Raw genomic sequence first — 13,573 nt, 5'->3', positions numbered from 1 at the left:
TCCCATGCTCAATGGAGATTAACAGACAAAGCTTGAAATCCATGGTCCTCTGAGTATCACTGAGAGAGCGTCGCTGGGCATAGGCTCCCTCTGAGCAAGACAAGGAAAAGTGGCCCTAACAAGGGTAGAGCCAGGGTGATGTCAGAGAAGTCCTACCAACCCCACAGTCAGGGTAGTAAGGCATGTTTCTCTACCCCACACTCCCTTTTCAGGTGAGGCATCAGAAGAAGCCTGCTAAAGTAGAACGGGATCAGGATACCTAAACCCAGCTGAAAAGCACCGGTCACACCAAGAAACGGCAGCATCCTGACTTGAGTTAGAACCGCGTCAATAAAGACTGACAGAGGAAATGAACTGTGAGAATCCTAGGGCAGCCGTCAGCAAGACGCTTCAGCAAGGAAGTGAAAAGACTCCGGGCCCTTAAGAAGACGAAGTCTCCCAAGACTTAGAACCTAAGAAAAAGAAACAAATGGAAACATTGTAACTGAGAAACGCCACGCCAAATGAAAAGGGCAAACTCAGCAGAAAGGCTCCGCCAAGAAGAACAGAGGAAAGAACGTGAATGGGGGAGAGAACACACACATAACCCACTGTGAACAACAGAGGGACACAGAAAGGCAGGAAAAGCAGCGGAGATCAGACCTAGGAGGTCCAAACCAGGATGCCACATGTCAGTTCATCTGAGCTCTGGGGAGAGAAAAGAGTAGGGTAGAGATGGAACAGGCACTCAAAGGAAATTGTCCAAGATAGACCAAAAAGGGGATCTGTGGTGGTTTGAATAGGCCTGGTCCCCATAGACTCATGCGCTTGAACGCTTGGCTCATATGGGCCTACTGTGGCCCACAGAGAGTGGCACTATTAGAAGGTGTAGCCTTGTTGAGGAAGTGTGTCACCATGGGGTGTGGGCTTTGAGGTCTCCTATGTTCAAGCTACTCCCAGTGTGGTACACAGTGTCTTCTGCTGCCTGGGGTTCAAGATGTAGAACTCTAATCTCCTCCAGCACCGTGTTGCGGGCACACCACCATGCTTCCTATTGTGAGGATAATGAAGTAAACTTCTGAAATGTAAGCCAGCCCTAATAAAATGGGTTTCTTTTTCTTTAGAGGAGTTCCATGTTCATGGTGTCTCTTCAAAGCACAAGTTTATTGTCCTAGTTTCATTTCTGTTGCTGGGGGCTGGGGGGTGAGACACACACACACACACACACACACACACACACACACACACTACTCTGACTAGAAGCAACAGACACAGGATGAAAGCAGTTATTTGGGTAACAATTCCAGGTCACAGCCTGTTGTTGGAGGAAGTGAAGTAACAGCCACACAAGCATAAAGACCTGAGTTCAGATCCCACATACCCACTAATGGCCAGAGGTGATAATGTGCCCCAGTAACCCTAGCCCTGGGGAGATGGAGACAGAGAGATTGCCGACATCTTGGGTGGTCATAAAGCTGAATTGATGAGCTTCAAGTTCAGTCCCAAAAAAATTAAAGGTAGAAGAGTGGTAGAGATGGCTCAGAACTTAGGAGCCCTGGCTGCTCCCAGAGGACCTGGGTTCAATTCCTAGAACCAATACGGTAGCTGGCAACCATTAGTAATTCAAGTCTCGGGGGATCCTACATGTTCTTCCAGCCTCCTTGGGCACCAGACATGCATGTGGTACACAGACAAACATGCAGACAAAATTACCCATACACATAAAGTAAATGCATAATTCAAAAAAATTAAAATAAAGGGAGAGCAGGGTGGGGGGATCCACCCAATGTTGACCTCTGGCCTCCACATACACATGCATACTTGTGCACATGTGACACTAACAAGTACATTCATTCAACACACACACACACACACACACACACACACACACACACGTTTTTTAAAGGGGGAATCAAGACCCTCCCATGGAAGGGCATTTTGAAATAACAGGAAGAAAATGGTGGAACAAATTTAAAAAAAAAAAGTCAACATCGAAGAGATGGCTCAGCAGTCAATAGCGTTTGCTGCCCTTGCAGAAGACTCGGGTTTGCTTCCCAAAACCCAAAGTGGCTTAGAACCACTCGTAACGCTAGTTTCAGGGGATCCAGTGCCTTCTTCTGACTTCATGGAACTCCGGCATATGTACGGTGTACACACACATAAAATAAAATATTTTAAAAACCAGTCAGTACGATAACCCAGGCTTTAGGGGAGTCTTCTGCTAACATTCATGTTTTTCACACTTGAGAGGCATCTCGAGGTTCCCATTGGCAAGATAGTGAGCATCTGGGAAACTGCTGGGCCTCATTAGGTTGTTTGAAGCTAATGTAGAAAAGGCCCAGTCAGTTTCATTAAGAAAACCAACAGCGTCTGATCGCTCTGCTTTCCAAAATATTCCCCATCCTTGTTTGTAAGCTAGATTTCCCACAGAGAGCATCATACACTCATAAAACTTTGAATCTCAATCTCAAGCTTATGCCAAATGGGTCTGCTGGATTTAGCCAATAAAAATATCAGAGACCGGATTGGTTTCATTTAAATATTGCATAGAGCTGTTCTCTGTTTTAAATATTGCAAACTGTTCTCTGTTTACCTGATGCTCACGGGGTATCCACAAGCTGGCAGCCCTGTGAGATGCAGGTCCCTCAGAGTCTGTGACACAGGGTTCCCTCCAGTCAGAGGAAACGACTCCTGAGAACTCTCCCTTCCACGAGTCTGCCAAGGGACCCCCCACATCCCAAGCCATCAGTCCAGGCAATGAGCAGTTACCCTCCGAAGTGTCTCCATGCCACGGTACAGTGGTAGATGGGAGGATGCTTCTCTTTCCAGTGGGATTCTGTAAGAGGTGATTGAGGCAAGAAGACTCCATCATTATGAACTAGCCTGGATCTCTCACCCTCCACTGATTCTACTACATGAAGACAGCATCTTGATCTCAGACTTCTCTGCCTTTCCAACCCTGGGAAATAAACTTCCATTGTTCTGTTATGGAATGAGGATGGCAGAAGACGCTTGTGTTAGGATGCTTGGGGGGGGGGGAGGTTCAAAATTTTAGTTCATAAGTGAATATCACCAATCTGGTCCTCGAGGTCTTTGAGAGGAAATGAAAGGTTTAATCGTCAGACTGAGACCAACTGAGTGAGACCAGCATTCTGCAGCCAGGCCCCGACATGTTCACACAGCATCCAGCCCAGCCCTTGAGACAGGTGAGTGGCCAATCTATATCTATATATATATATATATATATATATATATATATATATATATATACTCCAGTCTTAAGGTGGACTTGATCTTGGATCCTGGACCTCACGGAGCACTGGAGAGCAGCTGTCACCAACGCGCAGAAGGGACATAGGAAAGGGAGTAGCCCCCAGAAACCTTGGCTAGGGGAGAGTGATGCAAGTAGCCAGGGATGCATTTGCCAGGACGGGGCTAGGCGCCTTCCCAAGTCCCTGCAGCAGTGAATGTGAAGGGAGCAGGCTGGATCTGGCAGGACTCGCCCGCCCGCAAAGCCTCTCAAAGCATACACAGCTTGTTCTCACACACCTGGAATTCCCATCGCATTTCACAAGCCCTGAAATTCGAGCCCTTGAGTGGAGTAAGACCCCTCCCAGCTGACCCCAGGGTCCCTTCAAGGGGGCTCAGAGTCCACTGCTCACCACAACTTGGCTCCAGAACCACAGTCACTCGTTCCGAAACACCATGCACAGCCCACTTGGGATTTCAAAAGCATGAATGCACATTTTCCAAGAGGCCCTTCTCAGGCTGCTGGGTGTGAAGCCAGACCTCAGATCCGGGATCTGGGAGAGAGAAGATCACCTCAGGGAGCCTCCGAGGCCCAGGGTAAGACACAGCACCCCAGGGCCTCAGCAGATGGTCCTCCAAAAAAAACCCAATTCAACCTACAGAATGAATTCACTATTGTCAAAGCATGTCATTCACTCATTTGCTCATTCATTCATTCTTTCATCCATTCATTCATTCAGCCAGCTAGCCAGCCAGCATTTATGACACGCCTACAGTAAGCCAACTCTGTAGGGGCAGGCAAGGAAACACTGGAAGCGAATAAGTTGCCTCTTCCCTTACTACAAGAACTGTTTTCTATGGGGAACACCAGCTGCTACAAAAAGTCCCAAAGAATGGCTCCTCTTCTGCTCAAGGCCATTGCTGAGTCCGGGCACCAGAGGGCAGGGCATATTGTGGACACAGTTTGGGAGTGTCCAGTACCACCAGGTCAGTGGGGTGTGACCACAGCCAGTGGCATTTATACCCTACCCTGAGCCTCTATGTCCTCAATGAAGGTAAAACCAGGCTGGATTCCATGGGCCACCTAGGACCAAACAAAACGTCAAAGTAGGACCAGTCATCATCTTCACCACGGTCACCAAGGTGCCACCCCAATGCTCAATCTAAAGGAAAGTCAGTGTTCTGCCTTCTGCCTCTGTGAGGCTTGTGCCTGCCAATTGGGCTGTGAGGGGCCAGACAGAGCAGAAACTGCCAGCGGGAGGCCACGGTCCCTATTCTAAAGATAGAGTGACAGGGTTCAGGATCCCTTCTCCAAAGTGCTTGGAGCCAGGAATTATGTAGACGTTGATTTTTATTTTCTGTTTTGGAAATACGTAAAAATAATGAGAAGGTATCTTGGAAATGGAATCCGAGTCTAAGTGTAAAATTCCTTTGTATCTCACAAATACCGTATATATGTGCATACACAATCTAGCAGTAATGTCGGGCGATATCTTTAGGAACTCTATGCAAGAGGGAAAGAAACAAGCTTTCACGACACGGGAATCCTCGACTCGGAGCCTTGTGTCAATGCGCAAAGAGCTCCAGGTGTGGGAGCATTTGGATGTTGGATTTTTCACACCAGGGATGTTCGGTTTGTAGCCCCAAAAAGGAGGGGTGAAGAGGAACCTCTGACCCGACATCAGAGCCTGGGGATCAGGTGACCCTCAACAGTCGGGAATTCAGAGAGCAAAGCACAGGCCGATGGAGGGGCTGGACGTCTCTATAATTGGTGTTCAGGGCTCACATGCGCACTCCAGATTTCTATGGCTTCCATCCCACAAGTGCCTGGGCTCCCACATCTGCCCTCCCCCACCCAATCTTCTTAACAAACCCCTTGGATAGGCAGTTCTGCCCTCCACTTTGCAGATGAACATCCTACAGCTCCTCCTTGTGAACAGTCAAGTCAGAACTGAGGTCTAGCAGTGCAGCCTCAGAGCCGGCTCCAAAACCACCCCACACTGAAGCTCCGGGCTCAGAGATGGAGTTGAGGTCAGTCACCAGGGCTTCTTGGCAGCTGGCTCGCAAATCCAACTGTGCCACAGCAGAAGCATCGAGGTTATGAACGTTTGCTTTAACTCAAGGGCCCTTTTATTGGGGTCTGAGAAAGAAAATGCTGAGGAAAGCAAACTGGGAGGATCTCAGCAGCTGCTAGAGGAATGGACAAGAAGAGTGAATCAAAGATACACTCCCTCCCAGGACCTCGAGTGTGCAGGCTTCAAACCCAATGCAGGTGGCTTCCCAGAGGAATGGACCATGTGATGGTTCCTAGAGGTAAATGCATCTTTTTTTTTTTTTTTTTTTTTTTTGGTTCTTTTTTTTGGAGCTGGGACCGAACCCAGGGCCTTACGCTTCCTAGGCAAGCGCTCTACCACTGAGCTAAATCCCCAACCCCGAGGTAAATGCATCTTTAAGAGTGCCCACTGGGACCCAGTCCGTGGAAAAGGGAAGGACACAGTAGTGAACCAAACAAGGAGACCTCAAGCTAAGCTGGAACATAAATGCGAAATCAACAATGGGGAGCATGGATATGGTTCATGTAACCGTCCAAGACAAGACCCTTGGTCGTCAGGAGCTGTCCTTAACCCAGTGCTTTCAACTCCAACTCTGTCATCCCAGGGAGTGCTCATCTCCTGCAACTCAAGGCAGGAAAGGACAGAGGGCGTGGCCATAGCCTTCAAGTGTGGCCGCGTTGAAGCCCTGTTCTCAGAGCCTAACTTGGAAAGCCTGACTCGGCACCAGTCTCCAAGTAAGATTCCCGGTGACCAGGGCCACAGCTCAGAGAGTGTGCCATGTAGGGAGAAGAAGCCTTCTTGGTGGAGAGTCAGCTGGCACCTATGTGCCCACCGTGATCTGAATGCGTTATGTTTGGCCACACCCTAAGCCACTGCTAACCACCGGCTTATCGGTGAGATGGGCCAGTGCGCGGTTCTTTTCTCCTGTCTTGGTTGTATGTTAAGCATCAGGGATGCATCGGCTGAACACGAGGTTTCTTGCACCAACTGCCAGCGCGCAGCATCTCGGCTTTAACTTCACCTTGCATTTGTCCTGCTGCAGTTCTGGACGCTTCCATTGCCGGCTGCAGCAAGGTTAAGCTCTGTCCACCAGCAGGGGTCGCCAGATTAACACTGGAGGAGGAAGTACTGGCTCTTCCTGGCTCTCACTTGCCAGGCTTCCCCAGTCCATCCCAGTGGCTGTGGCTACAGTCCCGCAACCCAGTGGGGGGCTCACCTCCCAGGGAGTTGGGAGCCACTCAGCTGGTTTCCCCATGGAGGGCCCAGGAACACCCAGATACTGCTGCTGACACCCCACACCCTAAGCCACCTCCATTAGCAGCTAGCCTTGCAAATCCAACCATACCCCAGCAGACTTCTCCAAGAATTTGCTGGCACCTTTCCACCCCCCCCACAGGCACCCGCAAGGTATGCTGGGGGAGAGCCATGTACCCTTATGACAGCTTAGTTTCTGGCTTGTTGATCCCAGCCTCACAGACTATCTCTGGCCCAGATCATCCAGGAAAATTTCTCTGGCATCTATTAAGCTAAAACTATATGACCTCTTCATTAGTCCCCAATCGAGCCTTAAGAGGGGCTTCTTCTCCTTCCAGCTCACCCACTTGCTTGGCTACTCTCCCCAAGAATATTCTTTAGAACTATCCCATCTCCAGAGAAAGTTACAAATTCTCTCAAGCCGAATTTTGCTCATATTAGTAATGTAGCTATAGTCACCTAGAATCAGTACCAGAGGTAACATGGGAGATGGTCTCCCAAGGATGGGTTTTGAAACTGATTTGTGGTCATACTGGTAGGCTTATGTAGGGCTCAGCTCAAAGCCAATAAAAAATAGGATGCCTCTGTTCAGAACTGATTGTCCATCACTTGCATTGTATCAAGATATCACCTTTAGGACTGTGACAAACCAAATGAAGCAAGGGCCTTGAGAGCCTCAGTAGCTGCTGGGAAGGACTTGTCACAGTGGTAAGTGACTGCAGGGGCTATAGTGAGCAACTGAGTCCTCTGGGAGCACTGGGAACCAGCAGAAAGGAATGGCAAATAGGTTTGGTAGTCCAGCACAGAATAGCAAGGCAGTAAGAGTAAGAGAGCTGAAAGGCACCCCCCATGCTCCAACACACACACACACACACACACACACACACACACACACACACACACATCTGGTATCTAATTACATTGGCTCTGAACAGTGCTGAACTTGCATTTTTGTCAGTCTTCTAAGCAAAGTCAGGGCATTGGCAGGAAAAGGGCAGGACCTTAAAACCTGGAACAGAGAGGTCTGTACTGGGCTCATGTGAAACAATCTTAAACCTCCTGTCATTTTGCTTGCCCACTGCTATGAGTCATCTGACTTCTAGTGTCATTAAACATGCACTTCCTCTAACTAGAAATCCAATTTCTTTGGGAGTGGATACTTTAAAAAGGTTGTTCGTTTCCCACCACATTCAGGTAACTGCTGTAATGCTGTGATGCCCGCTGCTAGGGCCACATGTTGATGTGTCCGTTGTGGCTGGGCTCCCTGAGATCCACTGATTTCTGCCATGTATCTGGCTGTGATTTGCTGTGATGGTCTCCGTTTCATGTAAAGAGGGGTTTCTTTGATGAGCGGTGGGTCTGGATGGTTGTGAGATGCTATACGGATGCTAGGAACTGAACCTGGGGTCCTCTGCAAGAGTAAAAAGTACTCTTAACTGCTGAGCCAACTCTCCGATCCATTCAGGAGACTCATTTGAAAAATGTCTCACAGTTTCTGTATCTTCTTATCTTCTACCTGGGATCCCCACACACACATTTTTCTTTCAAAGGCAGCAATTCTGGGCTTTGTTATATATTTGGGGTATTATCTAGTAAATCTCTTCTCCTTGTGACTGTTCCCTTCTACCCTCTATATTCTCTTGGTTATTTTCTACCATACTAATTTCTCCCTTCGGGGTGTTTCCTGCTCACCCCTCCCTGTGGATAATGGGGACTGAGTAGTTTCCATTGCCTCCATTCTGACATGGCTCAACTTGGTGGTGCCGCTCTATTTAATAGTTCCCTCTTATTAGGAACACACACTCCGTCACACCTGACATATGATGGCTTTTATTGTGTTAACTTTTTTTTTTGCTTAACTGGTTTACACTCATATTTATCAGAACTTTGAGCCCACCTCGTCTCTAAATCTTTTGCCAGGTGTTCAGAAGTAATTAGTGTTGTTCAGTGTCTGATCTGAAGACTCAACAAACATCCCATGCCTGATGACTTACCTCTTTATTTTGGAACCTCAGTTTCCACCGTAAGCCCCCTTCCTTCTTGGCTAATTCCCTCATTTTGAAGTATATCCTCAAGTAATTTCCTAAACTTTTAGAGATCATGTCTTTCAGAGTGACTTTTAATCTGGAAATAATTTCCCTTCAGAAATTAGGTCCTCATCCTAGAGTGGCATTGGGGAAGTCCACCAGCGCTTGCTCAGGGCACTTTGTATGACCACTGCTTCCCCCTCCAGCAGTTCTTCAGTGCTCTGAGTGACCTCTGACAGCACAAGCTTTCCCTGGTAACCTGGACACTGAAGCCCGTGCTCTCAGGAGACTCTCACTGGGAATCCTCTGGTCATCTCTTTGGCCATACACTGCATTGATCTCTTCCTGTCTTTCCTTTGGAGCTGAGGTGGATTTTCGGAGAAGCCTCTTTTGGCTGCACTTTCTGCCTTGAGAACATTATGGAGCTGAAAGTCTTGCAGACTTAATGCTCAATGTTGTCACCCATGGGGCCAAAGGGAGTTTGACTGCCTAGTGTGTCGTGGGCAGGAACTACCTGCTTCTTAGAAGGCTGGTGGCCAGGCCTGCTGGTCTCACTTTTTCCCTCAAATACTTCCAAAGGCACCAGAATCTTCAGTGCTAGACCTCCAGGAGCTCAGCTTCTCTGTTCCCTTGTCATTTTTTGGGGGGGAGGGTTATTTATTACATTTCAAATGTTAGCTCCTTTCCTGGTTTTCTGTCCATAAACCTCCCTATTACATCCCTATTCCCTCTTCTTCTGAGGGTGTTTCCCCACCCAACCACCCACCCCTCCATTCCCTGACACTGGGGGTGGAGGGGTCCAGCCTTGGCAGGACCAAGGGCTTCTCTTCCCATTGATGCGCAACAAGGCCATCCTCTGCTACATATGCAGCTGGAGCCATGGGTCAGTCCATGTGTACTTTTTGAATAGTGTTTTAGTAGTCCCTGGAAGCTCTCGTTGGTTGGTATTGTTGTTCTTATAGGGTGCAAACCCCTTCAGCCCTCCAATCCTTTCTCCAACTCCTCCAATGGGGACCCTATTCTCAGTTCAGTGGCTGGCTGTGAGCCTCTGTATTTGTCAGGCTCTAACAGACTCTGTCTCTAAGGAGACAGCTATATCAGGCTCCTGTCAGCATGCACTTCTTGGCATCAGCAATATTGTCAGGGTCTGGTGGCTGTACGTGTATGGGCTGCATCCCCAGGTGGGGCAGTCTCTGGATGGCCTTCCCTTCAGTCTCTGCTCCAAACTTTTTCTCCATATGAATATTTTTACTCCCCCTTCTAAGAAGGATTGAAGCATCCACACTTTGGTTGTCCTTCTTGAGCTTCATGTGGTCTGTGGATTGTATCTTGGGTAATCTGAGCTTTTGGGCTAATATCCACCTATCAGTGAGTACGTACCATGTGTGGTTTTTGTGATTGTGTTACCTCACTCAGGATATTTTCTTGTTCCATCCATTTGCCTATGAATGTCATGAAGTCATTGTTTTTAATAGCTGAGTAGTACTCCATTGTGTAAATGTACCACATTTTCTGTGCTCATTCCTGTTAAGGGTTCTTTCCAGCTTCTGGCTATTATAAATAAGGCTGCTATGAACATAGTGGAACATGTATCCTTGTTATATGTTGGAGCATCTTTTGGGTATATGCCCAGGAGTGGTATAGCTGGGTCCTCAGGTAGTACTATATCCAATTTTCTGAGGAACTCTAGACTGATTTCCAGAGTGGTTGTACCAGCCTGCAATCCCACCAAGAATGGAGGAGTGCCCCTCCTTCTCCACATCCTCGCCAGCATTCTCAGGATATTCTGAGTTATCATTCATCCAGTCTCTGAAAGGCTGTGTCATGTCAAAAGGATTAGGGAGGAATGATGGTAGATGGTCACACTGAGCCACACAAGTGACTGAATTATGCAGCTTTCACTAGTGAAACCAAAGTGTCCAGACTCCAAACTAAACCAAGTACCATTATGAGACCAGGCACAGTGATGCATACCTGTGATCACAGAGTTCAAGGTCTTCAAGGACGAATGAGACCCTGTCTCAAATATACAGAGTTCTGCATAGCAGACAGCAATGGATGGAGAGTGACTGGACAGTTGGCCTCTGTCACATGAATGGTGGGAGGGGCTGAGGACACCTTTCTTCCTTCAGTAGCACACCCTGGGTAAGGAATGGAAGCAGCCTCTGAAGCAGAAGAGACACAGTGCAGAGCTAGGGGTGAAGAAATTCCTTTATTCCGTTCAGTCACTCCAGGCTTATCCCAAACGGCCAGATTTTACCCTCAACTGGCAAAATAAGTCATATATCACATGGGGCACAAATGGCAGTGTCCCTCACACCCCCACACCACAGAATGCTGTGCAATGTTACTGGATGGAAAGCTGTCTCTTCAGTCCTGGAAGCAGAACCATCAGGTGAACCAGGCCACACTAAATAGTCAAATCCTGGGCAAAGGTGTAGGTTTCTCCCTGCAGCCCTAAGATCCACTGAACAGCTATAGACTCCTGCTTCAGGACCTTCTCTCCAGCCACAGGAAACTATCCAAGAGCCAACCCCTCCCACTTGAACTGTGCATACAGCTGCACATGGAGGCTATAAGATGGCTCGGACGGTAAAGGCACTTTCTACCATGTGATGACCTGAGTTCAATCCCTGGAACCCATACGGTAGAAGGAGAGAACCAACCCCCAAACATCCTTTGATCTCCACATCCACACCACGGCTTACATCGGAGCGCAGGCACAAGAGGATACACACATCAAACACAATGGATGAATGGATGGATGAATAAATGAACTAATGTAAAGAAAAGGCTGCACAGAGAAGCTTCTAGCCAATGAGACACAGGCCACAAAATTAAGGCATGTGGGAAGAAAATCAGAGGGCAATAAAGCACTTATTATAACAATGTATAAAAAGTGTCATTGTACTTTTGAAATCTCTTAACTAGGCACAAGGGCAAAAACAGTCAGTCCTGGCCACTGCAAGCGAGCACACATTCATCCTCAAACAGGAAATAGAGTGTTGCAGTGAGCACGTCTTCAGCGCTAGCACACAGGCCCCTAGCGCATGGAACACTACACACATTGAACAACAGAAGTAGTAGACGCTGTGCAGACACTGCAGGGGAAACAGGGCACGGCTGGCAAGAGGTCAGAAGCAAACTGTCACATTGCATGTCCAGGACAGCTACGTTCATAAATGCCAATCTCGAGTCAGATTACAAACATCCTTCCTTGGTTAATCTAAGAAAGAAAGAAGCCAGAGATACAGCTCAGTGGTAGAGTACTTGCCTCTCATGCACAGGATCTGGTGCGAGCCCAGTACAGAAGAGTCCTGTGCATGGCTGACACTGGGTGCCCGGTGCCTGCTAAGGCTACAGCAGGTCCACTGCATTCTCCTCACGTCATCGTCCTTTGTCAGGGAAGTGTATAGTGAAGTCCACAGATCACTGCCCACTTCAAAGCTTGCGTGTGCCCATCTGTGGACTTTCCTGGGATGACTAAGAATCCTAAACCAGTTATGTTCATGTTCCTTTATTCACACCAAGGAACTATGGGAAGGAGAGTAATGAGGGGGAAATGAACGAGGGGAAGAAGGGAGCTGCCAGGTCAAGAGGCACTTCCAGGAATCACTCTGTGCTGAAGGAAAGTCATTAGACCCCTGCAGGTCAGGATTAGTCTGCAAGTGCCTGGTGCATAGGCACCAAAGAGACAAAGGTAGCAAGACCACCACTGGTGACATCACCAGCATCCTAGGTGCCACTGGTTCCCAAAGCCTGAGTGAGGGGCAAGCATGCCTTATCAAGAAGGCCACACTGACTTTCTGTGGGTGACCTCATGGATCTGGGGTGCTAGAGGCCCATCAAAATCATGTCTAGACTTCTCGGGTCATACATAGCGATCCTCAAGGTTACGCTTAGACCCCAGGTGGTGGGAAAGCCACAATGCCTTTCACCACCAGGCAGGCTATAGGATCCAAAACTTCCTTATTAATATGTAACATCCACTACCACCGGATCGCGCCAGGATCTCAGCAGCAAGCGAATGTGACGAGAACACTGCAGTGGACTGCAGTCAAGAGTGTTCTACATGCAAAGTCGCAGCCCCATCCCACCTTCAAGCAAACCTTCTGTTACTTGTCAGGAAGGACGTGACCGAAAAATAAAAGACAGTCCAGTCAGCTGACGAAACTTGATTACCAGCTGTCCTTACCCTTCCTCCTGCACGGCTCTCTGCTGGTGCTACACTGTGGGCCGAGATGATCCAACTGCCCCACAAGGTCAATCCCCTATCTCCAGACTGTGGGCTCTCAGCACTGTGACCACCTTAAGTGCACTTCCTCTGAGAAGCAGTTCCCTCAGGACAGAGACCACTCCCAAACAAAGTGCCTGCAGGGGCCAGGGCCCTCACCAGCGCCCCCTGAAGGCGCAGCAGGAAGCTCTTCCTGTCTGCAGCAGAGCCTTCCCTGCTCCAGGAACTGGCTGAGCACAGGCAGCTCTCAGGCATAATTTCCCTCTGCTCAGGCCCACAGTCAGTACTTTTTCTTTCAGGAAATTTTTATCTAAAAAAAAATAATAATTCATGAAAGAAAAAAGGGGAAACTTTGAAATGACAACAGTACTGGTTGACAGTTGAAAGTTACTAATTACCTACTTCACCAGTATTTTTGCCTAAATATACCTACTGTCAAAATAAGACTCTCCACCTTAAGTCCTCTTCTGGAAGAAGAGTATAAATAAATAAATAAATAAATAAATAAATAAATATATAAATACAGACAGGCAGATAGACATCACAAATAAAATAGCTATAAAATGTAAGGCATTGCACTGGCAGGTTTCCGGACATACGGCTAAAAGCCCAAAACTGAAAAGATAAATTCTGAGGAATCAGCACTGGTTCCAACCTGCCTGGCCAAGACTTGATGCACAAGCCTTCACTTAAATCAAGTGGCTGCCCCAGTAACAGCAACAAAGCACAGACTCTCCTTCGATGAGCTGGGACGGCCTGCAGGCTCCTTCCCTCGA

Source organism: Rattus rattus, chromosome 4 (assembly GCF_011064425.1).
Source record: "Rattus rattus isolate New Zealand chromosome 4, Rrattus_CSIRO_v1, whole genome shotgun sequence".
NCBI classification, from domain to species: domain Eukaryota; kingdom Metazoa; phylum Chordata; class Mammalia; order Rodentia; family Muridae; genus Rattus; species Rattus rattus.
The sequence above is the reverse complement of the archived record's forward strand: the minus strand, read 5'-3'. Positions refer to the sequence as shown.